Consider the following 13,639-nt stretch of genomic DNA (forward strand, 5'->3'; position numbering starts at 1 on the left):
GCAGCCAAAGTTGTAGTGCAGTAGTACAGTTTAGTGGGTGCCTTTTTGTTATTTATGTTGCATTCTTGTTTTGTACATGGCCATGGTGGGTAGTAGTGATGAGTATAATAACGTGAACGCGCAATTTATGAAACCTGAGTGGATTTATCTCAGTTCAGAAGGAACTGCAGGAAGTACCCACTGCCAGTGAGATGCCAATATTGTATTTTATGGGGTAATGAGTTGCCATGTATGCAGGCAGTGCCAGCTATGTGTAGTATTTGCTGACATTATGGGCATAAGATATATCAATACTTAGAGTCTCAATAAGCTATGATTCGTCATAAGATTAGTATCATGGCTAATTGTTAGTGGAAGGTTCATCAGGTGATTATTATGTAGGGTGGTAGTAGTAATGACAGTACTATGGAGTACCCTCCACCATGTACTGTACAGTGTCTTGTGGCGTATGTAAGTAGATGCATATGTAGATGTTTTGGGATTCATCATTACCCATGGTAGAAGAAATAGTTATTTTTTTTACTATGCTGCTCTTTATTTAAAATCAAATATACACAGTAACATTAAATTAGTAATGCCTCCTCGTACTTTAACCTATATACGAAACATATCATCAGGAGTTGATTTATAAGTTCGTGTTGAAAGGATACACCCTGAGTTATCTGATTTGCACATTGCTCTATAAGCAACCACACAAGCTAGCATGATTCAGTTGCTGAGATGCCACACTGACATATTCATCATGTGTATAGGTGGTGTCCCACTATTTATCAACAGTTTTATGATGCAGGGATGTTATGTTTAAAAATGAATGTTGGTGTATCTGTCTGAGATTAATAGACTTCAACACAGTTGGACAGAGCACCATAAAAGGTAGCACATGTGTAATGTATTTTTTCATGGAGAAGGTTTTTATGCTAGCCACTTTGTTGTTGACGCCTCAGTCTTCAATAATAACAAATAATGATTGTGATTGTATATAGTAATTGGTGACTGAGTTTGAAATGGAATACCATTTCCGTTTTGTTAAGTGCTGGACGTTAATATGGATAATTATTTATGTTTTATTTTATAGGTGAATCACATTCCATTTCCCTTTTGTTTACAGGTAAAAGAAATTCGTGTCACTCACAAACAAAGTATCTTTTGATGCATCATCTGTTGCCAAACATTAAGTAATGGAAATTATTTGTAATTTCACACTAAAAATCAACATTGGAAGATCAATCAGTCATGTGTGGCAACTATCAGCCAGTAGAATTGCTGAAACAGCTAAAGAAAAAGCCGCTGTTACGAAATATAAATCCATTGAGAGGATCAATCTCTTAATTTTCCAGCAGAATTTCTCAACTCATTGGAGGCTGAAGTACCACCATACATATTAGCGTGGAAAGTTGGCTCGCTGTCTTTGGAATCTCAACACACCCAAGTTGTCCGATAGAACGAGACTGTCTGTGAAAAAACTGGTGTCAAATGTATTGAAGCGACAGTAATTAATGGGAAAACCAAAGCAAAATATTTGCTGATTCCACAAATTTCAATGATTCGCACTGATTCACTCTTCACATTCAAACGCCTACAGTTTCCTGTGTGTTGTGCAGTTGTGCTTTCACGATGACAATCAAAACTTCTCAAGGTGGTCATTGCATGTTGCCAGATTCAGTGTAGAAAATCCAAGTTTTGCTCATGGTTGGCTTTGTGTTGCTCGGTCCAGAGGAGGAATTCCAAAAGCTCTAAACATCTATACCTCTGTACAGCTATACATCAACTCAAAAAACCTAAAATATTGTTTATCCACTCGCATTGTGCTAACTATTAGCATTACTTTAAATGAACTAAAGGACCAGTCAAACATATTGTTCATTCATTTTGTTTATTAATACAAAATGTATATAGTTCGTCATCAGTTTATACCAATTAAAAGCAATCTCATTAATATGAACTATCTTCCATTTTTTCACATTTTTCTACAACAAATTATAAAGTCTGGATCACACATAGGTCATCGTTTTTTACATATGCAGAGGTAAATGAATATAGTGAGGCAGGGCAACAACAGCCCAGTTTTTCTAATTAAGTGTAATATTGCTCCATCGAGTGTAATGTTATAGTGGTGGAAGAATCTGCCATTGGGATTAATCCCAGCATTGCTCAGGGTATGCCTGATCGCTGATAATGACATGTCGTGCCATGCCTATTTCTCTGTGTGGTGATCTTCAGGGAGGCTCGTTCCATAGCTTTTTTTCAAAGCAGCTCTTACAAGAATTTCCAGAAATATTGAAGGAATACGATTAGAGAAAGGAATACTACTATCCAGTAGGTGTAAGACAAAGAACTGTGACATTCTGCTCATCCAGGAAAATTATAGAGGCCCACATGACAGAAGGCCAAAGGTAAGTGGAATGACCTGAATCATTGAAAGACCCAGCACGCAATATGGTAATGCATCTCGTCCACAAATTTAACTGAAGACAATGATACAGAAATACTTACTATAGCAACATGGTCTCATACAGAAACATTCATGTACAAACCCCCAAATAATGGATTTAGCTTCAAAGAACCAGATAATTTCTGTTCGCAACCAGTGAAATTGGTCATAGGAGATTTTTAACTGCCACAGTATATCAGACCAAAGTGGAGAAGACCTTGAAAACTGGATGTAACGCATGGGCCTGAAGCTAATCTACAATCCAGAGTTATCATACTCCTTCCAAAGTGGAAGATAAGAATGTGGATATAACCCACGTAATATCTTTGCAAGTGAAAATATTGCCCATCAAGTGAACAAAGAAATGGGGGATCCGATTCCAAGACACTGCACTATAGAAGAAGTAATCAAACTCAAATAAACCACCTTCAAGAGAAGATTTAACTTTAAACAAGCACAATGGGATAAACTTGCTGAGGAACTTGACTAAAATATTTGAATGCGATCCTTTTCCAAACGAATATAAGTCCTTTATAAACCTGGTCAATACAGTCTCATGTAGGCACACACCTCGGGGATGTAGAAAAACCTGTATACTGAGACCAGACTAAGAGACAAAGACACTTCTGAATAAATATGAACACCTCTTTGAAGACATTTTCTGAAGAAACAATATAAGCCAGTAAAGACCTGATGCTAGTCATATCAAATACAAGGGAAAAAAACTGTGTGACCTTGTGGTGCAGCTAGATATGAAACAAAACAGTGGAGAGGTATAGCAACTGCAGAAGAGTCCTGGAAATGACCCAACAGCTACTCCCTCAGTCATTCCTGATATAACACCTAACCAGATAGCACAGCAGTTATTGCTGAATGGAAAAATTAATAAAAAATCTCTAACCCCAAAGATATAAAGAATTATTGAATAACTATACTGGAACACCTTTCCCTTTGGAAGAATTACAACCCATAATATCCTCAATGAAAAGCAATAAAGCTGCTGGGTTTGATGACACGTAATGGGACAAATAACAATGTTTCGACCAGAAATCAAGAAGTGGACTCTAGATATGATGAACATTGTGTTTCAAGATTGCAAATACCAAAGATCTGGACAAAAATCAAAGTTGTGGCCCTATTGAATCCTGGGAAACAGCCAATATGCCAAAAACTTCTGATAAATACCACTCCTATGTCATCTTCATAAAGTCGTCGAGAGAATGATCCTCAATCGAATCTCAGACCATGTCAACCAAACTCGGATTAGGAGACAATCGGGTTTTCATCCATGGAGGTCATGTTGTGGACAGATCTTGAATCTGACACAATGCACAAGAGATGGACATGAATGCGAGCAGATCACCGGTGGTGCCTTTGTTGATGTTACCTTGGCATACACCACGACCTATCACAGGAAATTATTAACAAGATCTATGCCATCACAAAAGACTTCCATTTAACACATTTTATGAGTATCTGTTTCGAAACAGCCGTTTCTTTGTTACTCTAAAAAACGAAAGGAGCCACTGGAGGACACAGAGAAATGATATCCCCCAAGGAAGTGTGATCGCCCCATTGTTATATAATATTTATACTAATAACCAGCCAATTAATCTTCATTTGCGCAGATGATACAGCGGCTGCTCCCCAAGTGAGAACTTTTTAGGAGGTGGAAGAAAAATTAACAACAAGTCTTAAGACACTATCTGACTATTATGACAGTAATTACCTGAAGCCAAACCCTTCAAAGACACAAGTGTGTGCACTGCACTTACAGAACAGAGAGGCCAGAAGGAAATCGAGCATAACCTGGAGAGCTCAACAACTAACACACTGCGATGGTCCTAAATATTTGGGAGTAAAATTGTATCATACCTTCGACCACTGTATCTACAAAAATTAAAGTCTGTGCTAGCAACAATACTACTCGAAAACTGGCAGGCAACAATAAGGAGTACATCCAGATATCCTCTAACCTCTGCCCTTCTTTTGTGCTTCTCCGCTGTAGAATATGCAGTATGTGTGTGGCAGAACTGCAGCCATGCCAAACCGGTAAATATCGCTCTAAGTGAAACAGGACGCATTATGACAGGCTGCCTGTGGGCAACCCCAGTTGACAAAATCTACTATCTCTTGGGTGTAGCACCACCAGATATCCAAAGGAGAACTGCAGCTGAAATGGAAAGAAAGAAGCAGGAGACAGATCCAAGACATCCCCTGTTAGGACATGAATATCAGTCACCAAGACTCAAATCGAGAAAAAGTTTCCTGCAGACAACACAACCAATTTCAACACCACCTTCAATGCAATAAATACAATTCCTGGGTTGTTCATTCTCAGAGAAATATTGGGATGACCTCAAAGAAGAACTTGCTGCAGGTCACCCCATATGAAACATGGAAGGTCCTCAGTAGACTGAGAACAGAATTACCTCAGGGCAAAGTAAACATGAAGAAATGGGGATGTATCTCAACGGATGAGCTATGTGAGTGTGCTAAACCTCAAGACCACCAGCACCTATTCAGCACCTATTCAACTGTAGGGAACTGGCAAAACCTGTCTCGATGGGTGATCTGGTTGTCGCCAATAATAAGTCAGTTCGTAAAGTGGAATATAGTAATGTCTATATGTATTGCAATCCTTATATATATATATATATATATATATATATTTGAGTGTGTGTGTGTGTGTGTGTGTGTGTGTGTTTGTCTGTGTGTGTATGATATTCAACAATATATGTATTATATGTAATGTTTTGGACATGTATAAATAAATAAAATTGCTCCATCCACTGCTATATATCAACAGTTGTCCCCTGGACCTGCAGTTCTACATGCTATTAAGTTCAACCTTGCTTTGATATCTATTGATGTTCATGATGGACAAAACTGGAAAACTGGGTTATTTTGGCTCTAGTATGTGTTGATAAGAATAATAATGATTGTAAATGGTATGGATTAAAGGATGTGATTTTACTGTGTCTATTTTAAATAAAGAGCAGTGTAGCAAAAAAAAGCCTATTTCTTGCGCCGCAGTAATAATGCATCCCAAACCATGCGAGATACTGATCGCCTGACTTACCCTACACTAACCTTTAGCTACAGAGTACGTAAATGTGTTGTTTTCTATCGCACTGCAAGGAACCACAGCCGTAAGCCCCTGGTAGGTAGGCTGTCCAGGTAGCTGCATGCTAAGACAGTACTCACCACACTAAGTGGTCCCCATGTGGGTGCGATTTCTCAGTGGGCGAAACTGTTCAGGGCGGATTCGCAGCGACTCTCCGGCAGCACCAGAGAGGCAGAGAAGCCTTTTCTCTTGACTGTTCACACTAGAGTCAAGCTTGCTGCTGGGGCGAGGCGAAATTCTCTGCAGCTAGTCGAACAAAGGATATCGTCCGCCGAAGGAGGTACACTTGTTTTATCAGCTGTCAAAGAATATGAACAAAGAGAAGAATAAACATGTATTTCGAAATTAGATATGTTAGGACAGATGTCAGAAACAGTAAGTTATGTAATTACTTTAGCTCTTTCAGAAAACAGAAGTGGGTGCTTGACGAAAGAGGCAAGTATGCTGAATATTACACACACTGATGCCACAGCTTGGTCAAGACGAAAAACAGTTTTTTATCTACTTTAGAATGACCAGTGAACGTTTCAATGAGATTTTAAATCTCATTAAAGACGATTTAAAACCCTTTTTACTTACACATTTACTAATGAACTATAAAGAATGTTTCAAATGACAGAGATATATTGTGCATTGTCATTGATCTCTGGTGAATGACGGCACCTCCTTTGCAGTGATTAATTCCCTATGCAGAGAATAAGGACAGCAATCACATTCCTTTGTCGCCTCTTTTATAAATACTCAAGGTGCAGGGGCAGGTACACTGTCTTTTGAATCTGCACTAGCTGTAGGTGTTTCAAGTGGAGCTGCCAACACACCAGAAGCGGTTAACACAAATGACAAAAAGGGACAGGATGCCTAAATTTCTTTAGACCATACCATTTCTTATTATCAACATATCATCCCGTTTTTGTTTTACAGCATCTTAAAAATTTCTGGTAGTTGTCACATTTTCCATCCTCTTTCGTTTTAGTTCTTCCCCTTCCTTCACACTTGCGGTTAATTTTATTGGTATTTACTACATTAATTACCATCAGGTATGATATCAGCAATATATATGGCTCATATGCATTTCTATTAATGCTTTGTTCTAGGTACCTCACTGCAGGTGACGTGTTTTGTACCATACGCCATAGTTTCGAGTGGTATTTGCAACTGTAGGTACAATTGTCTCTCCAGTCTGTAAGACAGTCACAAAAAAATGGAGTCCATACATTTGACAGGATCCAACGTCAAAATCTGGGACAAGTCTGCTGAAGCATTTAGAGGTTCATGGGGATTTCCAAATTGAATTGTTAGTAATAATGGAGGGAACATGTTACTATCAAATGTCCACGAAAAAGTGGGTCAAATTATTGGTGTTACTTGAACAAATTTTCTTTGGGCTCATGGCAATTCTTGGACTGTTGTTTGTGTCGACATGGGTGGTTATGGAAAACACAGTGATGGTGGCATTTTTGACGCGTCTGACGTGGGTCATAGATTTGAAGAGAACTCTATGAATGTTCCAGATTCTGACAATCTTCCTGGACAGAATACACCTTGCCCTCATATACTAATTGGTGATAAGTGTCTTACTCTCTTAAGCCATGCCTTATGCTCCGCCGGCCGAAGTGGCCGTGCGGTTAAAAGCGCTGCAGTCTGGAACCATAAGAATGCTACGGTCACAGGTTCGAATCCTGCCTCGGGCATGGATGTTTGTGATGTCCTTAGGTTAGTTAGATTTAACTAGTTCTAAGTTCTAGGGGACTAATGACCTCGGCAGTTGAGTCCCATAGTGCTCAGAGCCATTTGAACCATTTGAATCTTATGCGCCATTTTCCACAGCAGCAATCTAAAAATGATCCACCAAAAGGAAATTACAATATAAGGCTTGGTGTTGCTAGAGGGGAGTTGAAATTTTCTTTGGCATGATGGTTCATAAGCAGAGAATATTATATATACCGGAAGTTCTCAACCCATGGGACACAGCCCACTCATGGACCAAGGGTAGTGTGTTACTGGGCCATGAGTGCTGGTCGAAAGTTGAAGTTTCGGTCATGAATAGTCAAGATCAGGGAGTACAGAATGAAATAAGAGTTGAAATACTCTATCACTATCTTAGACCACTCACAAGGGAATGGTCAGTTCTGTCATATCGAAACCTACCCAGCTTGTTTTTAAAAGAGAGAAACAGAGGATCAAAAGAAGCTGCTAAGGCAAACTGCCAGTGTTTGTTTTACGTTGAAAATTATCAGTTTTTGCCACCAGGTGGCTAGAGGTGTACACCCCTACAGACTGCAGTAAAGGGCTGATGCACGGCCTTGGCTGGCTGCTCATTGTGTAAACGCATAACGTGACACAATCTGGTCATAATTTGTATAGCTGATAGTTTCTCAGACACAAGTATTCAGAAGAATGACTCACTTGAAGTTTGCTCATGTAATATCCTAACACAAGAAGAAGGAAGGAAAGACCATTGGTGTTTTACATCCTGTCCACAGCTAAGATTATGTGAGACACAGCTTTCCCCACCTGGCCCTGTAAGTAGCTAAGTGTTTGAAGTATGTCAGACAAGACATCTTGTGTGATAACACAAGTACATTGCATGCCTGTATTTCTTGTGGGTCCCATGTCACCTTGGCTTATGTCATTTGTGCAGTCCTTTATAACAGACTTCACAGGCCAGCATGATTCATTCACTGAGATGTCGCAACATTGTGTACATCACGTGTATAGGTGGCGTCCCACTATTTAAAAACAGTTATATAAAGTTGGAATTAAGTATTAGGTTGGTACATAAGTTCATTGTGTTTTTTCACATGTTCACAACAGATACACATAACACAGAAGTAATGAAGGAGAATATATTATTGATGACTAAATCATCAATAACATATTCTGCTTCGACATTTACAACAGTCTGCAGATTCCACCACTATAGAAACTGTGTGGTTGTGAAGTGAAGAACACTTCGAGCCATATTCAGAGGCCACTTTAATCCGGAAAGGAAGTTCCTTGAAGATTGTTCGATAGAGAGCGGAACAGGTGAATATCTGAGGGCACAAGGTCAGGTGAATAAGGTGAGTGCAGAATGAATTCCCAACCCAACTGTTGTATAGTGTTTTTTTGTCAATGTAGCAGGAGACAAGCATGCATTATCATGGAGTAGCATCACATCAGGCAGTCTTCCTGGTAATTGCTCTTGTACTGTGTCTGTAAGATGCCGCAGTTGTTCAGTAAATGTCAGCAGTGATGGTTACATCTTCAGGAAGCAATTTGTAGTAAACCACACCATCGATGTTCCACCATGTGCATAACGTTATCTTTTGTTAATACATGCAGGCCTTTGTAGTGCGAGTTACTGCTTTGCTTGGGCTCAACAATTCTGTCATTTTCCCTATGTTAGCATAAAGATACCATTTCTCGTCGGCAGTGACGATACAGGGTAGGAATTGTTTGGTGTTGTTCACGAGGCAATTGATGATGAACAAGCAGAGATGTACATAAGGTCACCACCCAATGATATTTTATGATTTTGGCTTAGAGGATGCGGTACCAATACACCCGATTTTTGAGCCTTGCCCATTGCATGTAAATGTTTCACGATGGTGGAATTATCACAGTTCACCACATTTGCCAGTTCTAGAATTCACTCACCTGGATCATGTGGATTCATGCATTAAAAGGTACCCTGAAGTTCTTCCTGAACGTGGAGAGTCAGTAATGTCAAAACGGTCCTTATAGTGAGAAAACCATTTTCTTGCCATGCTCTGTACAATGGTGTTATCCCCATACGTGGCACAAATGTTTCTGGCTGCCTCTGCCGCTGTCACTCCTCTATGGAATTCAAACAGAAGAATTTGTCGGAAACATTCCGATTTCTCCACTTGTCTCTCCACTTTCTAGTGTACATAGCTCCTCTCACTATCCCCAAATGATAAAGTTACAGTATGCAAACTCAAATGGTAACAACGATCTACAAATAAAAAATGATAATTGATAAATAAACACATAGCGAACTGAATACAACTTGCAAAACAAAAACGCTACGAATTTATGCACCCTCCTAATGTAGTATCGCTACACCTGTCAACGGCTGTCTACCGCACTAGCAGTTCTATATTTCTTGGGAGAATGTAGTCATATTCTGCCTCCACTAGTGCATTTGTTGCTGTTGATAAACCATTGCGTATTCTTTCAAGATGACCTTCTAAACTGAATCCTGATGATGTGTTGTGTAGGTGGATGTTGCTGAGTGTTTGTGGTAGCTTTTCATACTTCATTAATGTATGGGGTACTTCAGGTGCATTGAATTGTTGGTAGATAGAAGTCCTGCAAATACCAGAAACAGAAGCAATGCTTACGCTGGAAGCAGTTAAATCTGTGGTGAAGCAGACTGCAAAACTGTCAGAGAAGAGTGACATGTTGGAAAGGTTTCTTCTTCTTTCGGTGCCTATCTGGTTCAAATGTTCACCATCATAAAGGCTAATCTTCTCTTGTTTGTAGCAACATGGAATAGTTCTATTAAAGACATATTGAGCCAGTATCTAAGAATCTAGGGTTATCAAACGGAGGTATTCGTCTTCTTCCAGAACCTTTTTTCCTGTTGATTTTCCCTGGAAGTATTTTTAATAGCAAATCGTATCTATTTGAACTACTCATGACATGTCCTAGATTTGCAACTTTCGGCATTTCAGTATCTTGATTAATTTAGGTTTGTGTTCACTCTTTTCAAAACTTCTACGTTTGTCTCTCAGGATCCATCTATAAAGCCACAATTCAAAGGCCTCCAGCTTCTTCTCTGTGTTTTTATTTAAGATCTATGTCTCTGCCCCATACAGGAGGGCAGAACGTATAGCAGTACAAAAGTCTGATTTTCGTTCTTAGACAGGTTACGGCTTTCGAAGGTATCAATCATTCTCTGAAACACACTTATTGCTTTCCTGATGTGAATCTTTATTTCTCGTGAGTTATCCCAATTTTCATGTATTATGGTTCTAAGGTATGTATATTGTTGTATCCTTTCTCTAGTTCTTTGGTTTATGACTAAGTTTACTCCTGTACTATTTGCCTTACTTACAACCATGAGTTTTGTCATTGTGGAGTTTATTTCAAGCCCCTACAGACTGGTCTAACTCTTACAATTCTATCCATTAATAATTGAAACGCTTGCATAGCGTTAGCAAATACAGTAGTATCATCAGCATATCGAATGTTGTTTAATCTCACACCACTTATCAATATTCCTTCTTCTACTTCTTCCAAGGCTTCTCTAAATGTGAATTCTGAGTATATATTAAATAGTATGGGTGACAAGATACTTTCTTGTCTTACTACTCTGAAAATTTTTACTGCCTCAGTATGTTCTCCATCAATAGCAACACCGCTGTTTGATTCCAGTACAAGTTCTTGATGATTCACAGATCTCTCGACTCCTTTTCAGTATTTCTCAAAATCTCCATCAACTTGTCGTGTTTTACTCTATCAAAAGCCTTCTGGTGGTCTATTTGGCAAGCAAATACATTTTTATTTACATCTCTAAACCTCTGAAATAATACTTGTACACTGAAAAAGGCTTCTCTCCTACCCACAGCATTAACAAACCCAGACTGATTAGTGGCTATCTGTTCCTCACATACTCTATATATTCTTCTTTGTATCACCACCAAAAACAATTTCAAGATAAGACTCATTAAGCTTATTGTACGATAATCTCTGCATTGTTTTGCATTTGGATTTTTTGGTGGAGTAATGAACTCTGATTTCAGGCACTCTAATTGAAGGTTTCCAGATACTTAAATTCGATTGAAAATTTGGGTTAATCCTTTTACATGATTTTTGTCCATCAGTTTTAAGAAGTCTACTTCTACTTTATATGGACCCATAGTGTTTCTGTCCTTCATCTGACTGATGACTGTCTGCATCTCTAATTCTAGTATATCTGTGCCACCTATTTCATTTGTGCTTGAATTGAAAGCACATCTAGTGTCATGAAATAAATTATATATATATACGAGGGTTATTCCAAAAGTAAGTCCGATTGATTGCCAAATTGAAACCACAGTGAACATCAGAAATGTTTTACTTGTAACAATTAGCTACACCTTTCAGCTACTTCTCTACGTAGTCGCCGTTCTGACTTAGACTTTTGTCATAGCGTTGTACCAACTTTTCAATAGCCTCATCATAGAAGGCAGCCGCCAGTGCTTTCCGCCAATTCTCCACGCTGGCCTACACCTCGTTGTCTGTGTCAAAATGTTGTCTTCAAAGACAGCGGTCCATGTGACCAGAGATGAAACTCAGGGGGAGACAATTGCGGACTGTATTGTGGGTAATCTAACATTTCCATTTGAAAACGATGCAGGAGCATCTTCATTGCCCCTGCAGAATGCTGCTGAAAATTGTCGTGAAGACGAAACAGCACGACAGTTATGTAATGTTGGCTGCATAGCTTCAGGCGACATTTCTCACCAGGCCCTCGTACTTGGCGGCAGACACTATTTTCTAGACATCTTTACGCACTCACTGCGAGCTCAGAAATGAGAAGAGCGACGTGATGCTAACTGGGGTTATACTAGAGACACTACCCAACACATCTGTGCAAAGCTTTATCGGATTTTCATAGTCGTTTCCATTTCGCGACCGATCGGACCTTACTTTTGGAATAACCCTCGTATTTTCCATGTCTTTTTCTTGTCTTCTAATTCCAACATCATGATTCCTGCTTCATCGACTAGTTTTCCACTGACGCTTTTCCTGTATTTCCCTGTTATTTCTTTGACTTTCTTGTGTGCATTGTAACTAGTATACTTCTTTTGATAGGCTGGCTGGTGTGGCCGAGCGGTTCTAGGCGCTTCAGTCTGGAACCGCGCGACAGCTACGGTCGCAGGTTCGAATCCTGCCTCGGGCATGGATGTGTCCCATAGTGCTCAGAGCCATTTGAACCATTTAGTTTGATAAAAAACGATTTCATCGCATTGCTCCACTTTTTAATTTCCTTTTGCCTCCCTTATTTTTCTACTGATGTCCTTATTTATCTTCCTGTACTTCGTTGGATTTCCCTTATTTAACCTCCTTTTCTCAATTAGATTCAGTATCTCATCCATTGTCCATGACTTCGTCGTCTTTCTCTCTGGTTTTAGGTACTTTTCTTTTATTTGTTGCGCAACTTTTGGGTCTTTCATTTTTCTCAAATTGTAGATCTGATTTTTCTCTCTTCTCTCTCTTCGTTCTAGCTTTAAAAACTGCTACAAGCGGTGTGTGATCAGAGTTTACGTCTGCTCTGGGGTATATTTTTAATGATGTGCAACTGCTCCTGAAACATTTATTTACTAATATGAAATCAATCTAGTTTCTTACATATTTCACAGGTCTGTCCATTGGAGACGTCCATGTACACAGTCTTCTCAGCGAAAGTTTAAACCAGTTGTTCATAATCATTGATACAGAAAATTTTCAAGCCAAACACCTCTGGAATTCCTCTCTCCTACTCCAAATGGTTCTACCATGTCTGATGTTCTACCTTCCCCTACCTTCGAATTAAAATCTCCCATCATAACTGTCAACTTATACTTATTAAGTTTTCTTAAAATTCCATTTATGTTATCATAAAATTCTTCTATCTTTTCATCTTCCCTGTCCATTGTAGGGAACATACACTTGAATTATATATATATATATATATATATATATATATATATATATATATATCACTAGCTCTACCACTCATCTGCAATAACATTATATGGGCTGATACAGGTGTGAAACATTTGAGACATCTTGCTAGATCACTGATAGTATTACATCGACTCCATGCTCATGCTCCCTGTCTGCTCTTCCTGAGTATAGCACTCTGTGTCCATTTATGTAAGTATCTCCTGTGTTAGGCCAGAACTCCTAGTATCTCTATTCCCATCCCATCCATTTCTTGAACTGTATTATGTATTTTCCCTCCTTGACTCATTGATTTTACATTCCAGGTTGCCACTTTACTTCTTCTTGCCATTTGATTTTCTTCAAGTCTGTACTCATAACTGTTCTTCCTGGAGATCTGATTGAGGAACTTACTCCAGATGCTAATTTCGCCATGAGCATAGCCA

General features: G+C 39.0%; 1 protein-coding gene across 5 annotated transcripts in view; it reads left to right on the plus strand.

Moving 5' to 3' along the window:
• The window catches only part of LOC124614045 (juvenile hormone esterase-like), a 496,653-nt gene that overhangs the window by 275,991 nt on the left and 207,023 nt on the right, over positions 1-13,639 (plus strand). The gene's annotated exons all lie outside the window — the stretch shown is intronic.

The sequence above is a fragment of the Schistocerca americana genome, chromosome 4 (genome assembly GCF_021461395.2).
Source record: "Schistocerca americana isolate TAMUIC-IGC-003095 chromosome 4, iqSchAmer2.1, whole genome shotgun sequence".
NCBI classification, from domain to species: domain Eukaryota; kingdom Metazoa; phylum Arthropoda; class Insecta; order Orthoptera; family Acrididae; genus Schistocerca; species Schistocerca americana.